This window comes from Dunckerocampus dactyliophorus, chromosome 21 (assembly GCF_027744805.1).
Source record: "Dunckerocampus dactyliophorus isolate RoL2022-P2 chromosome 21, RoL_Ddac_1.1, whole genome shotgun sequence".
Classification (NCBI taxonomy): Eukaryota; Metazoa; Chordata; class Actinopteri; order Syngnathiformes; family Syngnathidae; genus Dunckerocampus; species Dunckerocampus dactyliophorus.
Genome location: NC_072839.1, coordinates 3,011,747 through 3,021,880, shown reverse-complemented (window position 1 = coordinate 3,021,880; position 10,134 = coordinate 3,011,747).

Below are 10,134 nucleotides of genomic sequence, written 5' to 3'. Positions count from 1 at the left end.
GCTGTGTGGTTTTCCAGGGCAAGACGCCGAGGCCGAGGGGGGAAAAAAATAACACTTCTGTGGCTCGTCATTTTCATTGGCAGCTGCTGAACACATTAAAGCAACGTGACGCAGGAAGACATTTCCTGCTCTCCCTCCCCCCTCCTGTTTTCTTTTTTTTCTTCTCTTCTGCTGTCTTTCCCTCCACATTTTTCTTGGAAGTGATGAACTTTTCAGGTGCGAGGATATCACTCCATATATGTGTCAGCTCCCACTTGCCACTGTTGGACGTCCTTAGGAGAGTCTTTAGATGGGATGAGATTGATATTTGCTACATTTGATCTGCTGTTATGTTCAATGCTAAGAACAGACGTGCGTTTTCCCCACACTGCCCAAGCTAGAAACATCTTTTTTAACAGGATCCCATCCAAGATAACACTAACTGAGGTCAAAGTTCAGATTGGATAGGACAAAGGACGGTCGACCGACATTATGGGCCGATAAAAATGATATATCGGAGCATATCGATAGAGGTCGTTATGTCCAAAGGGATATCGGCAACAAGCTCAGCATGCCCGCCGTGTGGAATCATTTCCAAGTTTTGCCTTCCGATTGTTACCACAATATTGGATATCAATATTGATCAATATCGAGCATCCCTAATCGTATGCGCTAAATCAAGAAAAGAAAAAGTCGTCTTACAATAAAAATTCATAATATTATGAGGCAAAATCTAAGCATTTTAGTCGTAGAGAGTTGAAATTTTAAAGAAAAACTTTTTTTATAAGTCCTAATATTATGAAAAACAAACAAAACAACAAAGTTATCATTTTTGGGGAAATTAGGGTGTGGAAAAAGTTGAAACGTTACGAGAATAAAGTGAAAATATTATGGAAATAGTCATAATTGTGAGAAGGAAATTGTTGGAAAATATAAAAAAAAAACATCAGAAATCAGAAAAGAAGAAAATACTGCTGTAATTTAATGAGTCAAAATATTAAGAGGAAAAACATTGTATTCTAACAAGAAAAAATAGCATTTTTAATAAACTTGTAATTTTATGAGGAAAAATGTAAAAAAAAAAATGTAAGAAACAAGACAAAATAAAGCTGTAAATTTTGGAAAATAAGTTATTATAACAAGTTATAATATTATGGGAATAAAGTCAAAATATTGCAATGTTATTTTTGGAATAGAATTTCATTTAGATTTCTTTATATTTCATTTTTTTATTATTTAAGAAGAAATATTTGGATTTTTTTTTTCTTGAAAAACAGCAAAATTGGAGGAAAAAGACAGAGGTTCATACTAATAATTAGCTTTTTTGCCTTTATCACGAAGCTCAGATGCATTTTTTTCCTCTTAGCATATCAACATGTGCTGCTTTCATATGAAAACATTTTCACCATGTGGCTCTCTGTGGAAAACGCTTGGACACCCCTGCAGTCAATACATGACACTGCAGCATGGACTCAGTATTGCTCAGTATTTGGACTTAACTTGACATATGTTATCAATATCCTCATCCACTATCCACGTAATCAGATTAGCCGGTCTACAGAGGGTTCCTGGCTGGTCATATTATCATAATATGTATTCCAGCGACCAGCAAATGAATTGAAATACAATATTTACTCTTCTTTTTTCTCACACACACAACTTTTTCACGTGCCGCCTCTTCCAAGGCCCCAGATGATGCTCCATCCCTCTCCAACTGCTGGCCATTGCTTCCACACTGAACCCAGTGACTTTCTACAGGCCTTATTATGAAATTATCAGCAGAATAATAAGAGCATTGTTCCAGGCATATGCTGCTGTTTTTTCACTTATTGGCCTGCAATTAAGCATTCCAAGCTTCAGCTCCTTCTCTCTTTGAGGCATTAAAATGTTATTTTTGTCCCAGCGTAGCAAACATAATAAGAGAGAGGCTTCATAAATGATGCAGGTCTTGCCATGTGAATACAGTCTGCCCTGAGTTTGACGAGTCAATAAGCGCGGTAACCAGATCTCGTCGTTCTGCTCTTCCAGCAGCAGTCGAAGCGCACAAGTTTGGCTAACCTGAGCGCTCCACCCACTCTTATTGATACTTTGCTGGCATCAACAGCAGCACATGGGAAAGCCACTAAAAAGAGATGCAATGCATGTGAATTGACCAAAGACACGACAAATATGCTCAGTGGCACACATTTTCCTTTCTTTTATACTATTTCATACTTTGTGCTTCTGAATGCCAATAAGTGAATTTCCGCCGAGTAGGATTCCTGATTTATAAATGGAATATTTTTGTAGTTGGAGCATAGAAAACCTGTTTACAACCACCTAAATCTGGTTTGCAACATTATTACAGCCCTCTAGACATGAAATAACACCCCTATGGTCACATTTACACTCCATTATAGTAGACATAAGACATAAGACATAATCCAGACCAACACATGTCAGCATTGGGAGACTTTCTTGTTACTCTTTTTTTTATTTGACATTAGTAGAGCCCTGTAGACATGAAATAACACCCCTATAGTCACATTTACACCCCTATTACCATATATAGTAGATGTAATAACAGGAAATAAGACATATGAAACATAATTCAGACTCGTATGTCAGCATTGGGAGAGTTTCTTGTTGTTGATTTTTTTTTTTAACATTATTAGAACCCTCTAGACATGAAGTAACACCCCTATATTCACCTTTACACTTCTATTACCCAAAAAAGTAGATGTAATAACAGAAAATACAGTAAGACATAAGACATAATTCAGACTTGCATGTCAGCATTGGGAGACTTTCTTGTTCTTGATCTTTTTTTTTAACATTATGAGAGCCCTCTAGACATGAAATAACACCCCTATATTCACCTTTACACTCCTATTACCCAATATAGTAGACGTAATAACAGAAAATAAGACATCATACAGACTCACACATGTTGGCATTGGGAGAGTTTCTTGTTGTTGTTCTTTTTTTAAAAAAACATTATTAGAGCCCTCTAGACATGAAGTAACACCCCTATATTCACCTTTACACTCCAATTACCCAATATAGTAGACATAATCACAGAAAGTAGGACACACACTACTTCCTGCGGTGGCTATTGTCTCATCAGTGTAACTTTACTGACACCTAGTGACCAGTGTAGAATGCTACATGTCATCACAACATCCTTGAATGAGTTTTCTGAATGCCTTATTTGTATTTTAGTTCCTATAGCCATTTTTAGGCTTAAATGCTTCATTGAGGCAAAAATACATAACCTTTGCTGAAATAAGCAATTTTTTTTTTTTTTTTACTAAAATAGGAAATATACAAATGATACATCAGATTGCACCTTTTAAACATTAATAATAATGAATATTAATAAAAGTACATTTTAATCAACAAATTAAATCAATATTTATATTTTTACATTAAACATTTATTTTGGAAATGACTTTACGTAAGCAGCCAAGAAATCCGAGGAGACGTTTAGAAATTCTTATCACTTCCTTCCTCCCGCCACAGTAAATGTAACACATGCACTAAACATTTTTGATGGAATGCGATCCAAAGAAATCTACAATAATGAACCCATTGCAAAAAGACAATGTCAATGAAAAAGGCATCAAAAAATGTGTTTTCCTGCAGCTTTCCAGCTACCATCCATCCATTTTTCATGCACTGCAGCTCGTGGATCGTTTCTCATGCATCAACAAGGCCGTTGCACAAAAAGAAATGGAACCCGGTCCAGAAGCTGTGATGTCATGGGCTGGTTTTTGTTGGCTACGAGGCAAAACTAAATTGCGACATGTCGTGGTGGTTTACGTTGGTGGGAAGCCCGGTGTCTTAACTCCAAGCTTGCTTTCACACACAGCTGCTAAATCGTGTAGAATGTAAAATGACATCCAGAAAAAAACTCAGAATTGAGAACGTTTTCACTCCTCCCTTGTCCGAAGGCAAACACGCGGGGTAATTATTAATTCAATAAATGGCATCAAAGAGCGCCTTTGCTGGGCTTCTGTTTAATTCTAAATGAAATTCCTGCTCTGTTTTGACTGTATACACTGCAGTGATGAAACAATATCGCTGATGGTTATCCCATCATGCCCTGAAGGGGCCAGTTGGTTAACAGTACAGTTTCACCCCGTATAACCCAAAACACATAACCTGTATTTGCTCCACCAACAAGACCAGACAGACAATCCATCCCAGGCTGCGTGTTTTCCCCTCCGTGTTGTCTAGATACAAGCCTGAATGTTGTTTAGGAAGTGACTTTGTAGCCAGGTGGGAAACGGGACAAACACGCGGCTATAAGGTGCCGGCAGGTGATTCCTGGAAGAAAAAGGTCATTTTAAAAAGGCCCGTAAAGTGCTGCAAACAGTCTTTACAACCATGATGCCAGGAGGACATACATCATTAAAATCTTTCTCCCGTAACACTCCGTAGGGTGCGTTTACACGACGACAGTGTGGTTCAAGAAGAAAACGGGAAGGAGCCACATGGGTCTGTAAAAAAAATGTTTAAAAATTTTAAAAAAAGACGCTGTAATTTGCACACCGGGCCTGTAGTTGGCGATGCTGCTTTGCAAAGAAACGCCGTACGGGCCGGATATTTCTCCTCGTGTGCCTCATGTGAAAGCGTCTCTTCCGGATTTGTGGCTTACTTTTATTCTATTTTACATTTATGTTATTATATTTTACCAGTCCAGGGTGTCCCCCGCCTCTCGTGCGAAGTCAGCTGGGATAGGCTCCAGCATACCCCCGCAACCCTAATGAGGACAAGTGGCATAGAAAATGAATGAATGAATTATTATATTTTTGGATTTTATGTTTGTATTTTTATTAAAAAGTGTGTGTGTGCATATATTTATTATATTTTACATTTAGATTATGTTTTTATGTTATATTTCACATAAATAATACATATATTTTTCAATATTCATATACTTTAGCCATTTTTATGCTTGAAAATGCTTAGTTTAGGCAAAAAGTACATACAATTTGCTTTAAAAGCCTCAAAATTGGAAGTGGCAAGGGACAACTGTACTTGAGGTTGCTGTGCTTGTATTTATTGTGCTAGGTGACGGCTGTCACCTAACTAATAACTGGCGGGAGGAATGCTCCCGTTGGTCATCGTGCGTGTGCTTGTGCACGAGTCATCAGCGGGTCACGCCCGCCTCGACTCCTGTGGTGAAGTCGGGATTGATGCCGAAACGGGCTGGTCGGTGTGCTCCAAAAGGTCGGGACCCACCGAACCCCTCACGGGAACCACCGCCTGCTCCAAATGGGTTTACTTGAAGCATGAAAGAAAGCAAGCAAGAGTGCAACAATGGTGTCACTTGTGTTATTGTACTTGCTTTTCTGGCAGGTACCCCCTTGAATGGGCCCTAATAGGCTCAAGGAAGGTAAGCGGACATTAAAAATAATCCCACGTAACAATTTGCATATTCTCTAAACGATGAATGGTAACAGTTCTCCAGATGTCACCGCTGCACTCTGGACACATTTTCTGCAAGTTGGAGCGTACCTCCGCGAGCGCTTACTAAGTGCCAACTAAGCAAGGATCAAATGGTCTTACGCCCACTTAGGCAAGCAAGCTTTTCTTTCACGTTGTGATAATGTCCACACTTTAAAGGCGTCATGGCGAGAATTCCACAGTAGGAGTGTGATTGATTGTCCAGATTTTTAGCGTTGAGCTTTTTGCAAGACGGATTTGTGGGATTTGATCAAGTGAAGCCAGCGTTTGCAGGTTTTCCCGAACCCTGAAACCACAATGCGGGATCTCATTATAATCAAATGGAAGGTGGTCTCAGAATAAAAGCAAATGTCATCCATTTCCTACACCGCTTATCCTGTTCGAGGTCACCGAGTCTACCTGAGAGAAGTGAACCACTAAAATAAAGTAAAACCACTTGGACAGATAATGAAAGGAGAGGACATTACTGTCACCTAGTGGTCTTTTATACGTATTGCTGGAATGAATTTGCCTTAAATAGAATGTATTTATGTTGGCATCTGTTTGGCAAAATTAATTTGTGTGTCTTTCCGTTGCCACTTCACGAATCTTCCACTTTTACGGCTTCACTCTTGGGTTTTTTCAAAATATATTCACTCATCAATCATCGCCGTTTTGTGGTTGAATACAACCTACCATCCATCCATCCATCCATCCATCTTCTATGCTGCTTATCCTCAGCAGGGGCATGCTGGAGCCTATCCCAGCTGACTTACGTAGGGCGACAGGCCTACTACTGGTAAAAAAATATGCATATTTATGCACATTGTGTGGATGTATTTGGCCTAAATTAAGCATTTACAAGCCTAAAAATGGCTAAATTAACTCAAATACAAATAAGGCATTCAGATGATATGTACAAGTAGTATTGTACGCTGGTCACTAGGTGTCAGTGATGTCACATTGCCACCACAGGAAGTACTGTCCACAAACTGCAAGTAAAAAAAGAAACAACATGGAACTCTTCCAATGTCAAGATGTCTGGTCTGCATGATGTCTTTTATGTCTTATATGTCTTATTTTCTCTTATGTCTACTCTGTTGGGTAATACGGCCGCACGGTGGCCTCGTGGTTGGCATGTTGGCCGTGCACTCAGTAGATGTGAAAGGTCTGGGTTGGACATCTCTGTGTGGAGTTGGCATGTTCTCCGGTTTTCTCCGGGTACTCTGGCGTCCTCTCACGTTCCAAAAATATGTATGCTAAGTTTATCGGCGACTGTAAATTGTAAATGGAATGCGAGTGTGAATGGTTGTCTATGTCCTGTGATTGGCTGGTGACTAGTCCAGGGTGCACCCTGCGTCTCAGCCAAAGTCAGCTGGGATAGGCTCCAGCATACCCCGCGACCCTAGGGGAGGATAAGCGGCATAGAAAATGGATGAATATTGGGTAAAAACTAGACTAAAGGGGTGTTATTTCATGTCTGGAGGGCTGTAATAACGTTAAAAAAATAAGTGATTAAATAAGGAACTCTCCCAATGCTAACATGTGCGTGTATACATTATGTCTTATTTGTCTTATGCCAACTATATTGGGTAATAGGAGTGTAAAGGTGACTATAGGGGTGTTATTTCATGTCTGGAGGGCTCTAATAATGTTAAGAAATACAAGGAACTCTCCAATGCGAACATGTGTGAGTCTATATTATGTCCTATATGTCTTATTTTCTCTTATGTCTGCTATATTGGGTAGTAGGGGTGTAAAGGTGACTATACGGGTGTTAGTTCATTTCTAGAGGGCTGTAATAATGTTAAAAACTGTATTTAGAATTTTAAACAGGTTTTCTGTGCTCTAATGCCGAAAATTTCAGATTTTTAGGTAAATCATGGACATTCACTTATCACAGTCGGGTCCGGAGCCAATTTACCGCGATAAACGAGGGAATATTCCAACCAACTGTATTGCTTATCCTGCACTGATAAGCCAGACAGGTTAAAATGCATAGGATTGATCCAGTCTTCTACAGTATTCACCCTAACAGCCATTTCTAGGTCTATGGTTATTATCACACACGTCCTTTTTGCCATCACTGGTACTTTTCTGAGATGGCATCACAAAAAACACAAGAAAAAGCAAAAGACACTTTGTGGAGTTGATCCTTGTGAGTTTTGTTTGACTTTTGATACATATTTTTCCACAAACTATCGGTTGAACTCCAAATTATACCATTTTTGGTGCTTTTTGAATGGAGAGAACGCATTGGTTGTACACTACATACTTCTAGAAAACTCTGGAGTGGTTGTTTTGGTTTTGGCAGCCTGCTCCTGAGTCCCAGGTGTTAGTTTTTGGTACCTGCCGTCATGAAGGTACGCCATAAAACATCTCGGCTCTAACTTTAGGTCCCCGCTGTATTTTGTTTGCGTTTGCCTGTCTCACTCTCAGCTGACATCTGAACCCTGAGAAATGTCTGTGTTTGACCACAAGCCCGCCTCAGTCCCGTCTTACAAGGCCTCAGCATCAAAGATGGCTGTAAATGTCTTATAGATGGGCGAGAATATGTGGGGGGCAAAGGAATGTAACATGTCAAAAATAGAAAATAGACAAGCTAAGCCACTTATTTCTGAGGACCCCCCCCAACACACACACACACACACACACACACACACCTCCCAACTCTCTGTAATCCCTCAGGTTTTTCTCACAGTCTCAGGGGCCTTTTACGCAACACCACGTTAACTGCAAATGGATGAAACCATTTTTCATTGAAATAATCGTAATAATGGCGACTATTGGGAAACAAGAACGAAAAGACAAATTGTAAAAAGAAAAATGAAATGCAAATAAATATATTGAAAAATGCTACAATTTGATAAATAAGGAGATTAAAGATAGTAATAATAATAATAATAATAAATTATTGCATGATTAATAATTTCATAACGAAAATAATTTACTGCGGCTGGCTGGCGACCAGTCCAGGGTGTACCCCGCCTCTCGCCCTAAGTCAGCTGGGATGGGCTCCAGCATACCCCCGCCACCCTAATTAGGATAAGCGGCACAGAAAATGGATGGGAAATAACTGAATGGTGTCATCATCCCAACATATTTGACCAGCATTGGCCGAAAATGACTTTAAAAACATCAGCAGCGTCTCAACTGGAAATGTATTGGAACAATTTTTCATTTCAGTAATCATGATAATGGTAATACTAATGATAATAATGATAATGATACTAATGATGATAATGATCATAATAATAATAATGATGGGGAAAAAGAGAAGAAAATAAAGCAAAAAAAAAAACCAAAATAAAATGGAAGTCAATTGAAAATAAAGTACAAAAATATTATAAAAAAGGACATTTAAAGACTAAATATAATAATAATAATAATAGATTATTGTATTTAATCATTTATAATGAAAACATGTATTGATGTTATCTCATTTTAATTCTGTATTCATTACTTAATATTTGTTTTTAATGTCAATAACAATAATAATAATAATAATAATTGTATTACTGTTAGCATTAATGGAAAAATAAATAATAATAATAAAAAATACAAATAAATATTATAAGGATATTAAATCATAATATATGTATTACTTCTTGTATTTAATTAAGGGTTTATTCTAAATAAACCATAAAGAAATAATTGATTGGTGTCATCCCAACATATTCGACCAGCAGCGCATGAATTCGACAAAGCAGCTGGTTGTTGACATTCGGAAGATGGATTGGGAACTCACAGGGTTGACAAGAAATCCCCGAAAGAGGAAACGGAAGAGGACGAGGGTTAAACGCTACCATGAAACCAGTCCCATCATCAACTGTTTTGCTCGTTTTGCTGCACCTGCGCGCGCAATCATGTCAGAATTCTGAGTTCAGAGGGTCTAATCCAGATTCCCCTCGCAGCGCTCTGTTGTCACGAAGCCTACAAGCGTATTGAGCGTTTGTCAATGCAGGGTTAACGCCACTGAAAGAGCGACCCTTCATCCAGCCCATGACATCAGCGGGTCTATTTTCCTTGGACTCGGCTTATCAAGAACGTCCGGGCCTCGTCGGGCTCTGTGTTCTGTGAAAGTGATTCATTTTGAAGTTACAAGTGAAGGAGAAGTCTCCGTGGATTACTGGAAGTCCCTTTTTTCCACCCCCTTGTCGTGCGGATCCTGCGTTTTCCCAGCTAAACTAAAAGATTGACATTGAACATCCAAAAAGCAGGAGTTTGGAGTTCAAGCTAAACTATGACCATTGCCGTCCTCCGCATGCCCGAGTATCACGATGGCTCTCATCCTGTAAATGAGATGATCTCATGCGCTTTTTGCGCGTGAGGCTGCAGCAGGTGGCATCGCTCGTAAGAATTTACTGGCTTGGTTCTTCTGGTTCAACGCAAACATGCCAGGTTTTATGGAGCAAATACAGAAAGCGGCCGCGTTTAATTCCGCTATCACGGCTGGGGAGCGCCGCTCGGGTCCTACTTGGCGTTATGTTGGTGCAAGAGGGGATTTACGCATTCATGTCCGAGACAAAACACGGATGAACTCATGTGAACTGTTTCAAAATGAGAACAAATGATGCCCTCGTTTTTAGCAGAAAGTGTTGGAATGGTTTCTATCGCCGATAAAATTCCCTCACTTTTATTTGCTTTCCAAATGCGTATTAATGACCTAACCGCTGAACGCCAGAACCCCCCCAATGGATAAAGCTGTCGGATTTTAATACTGTT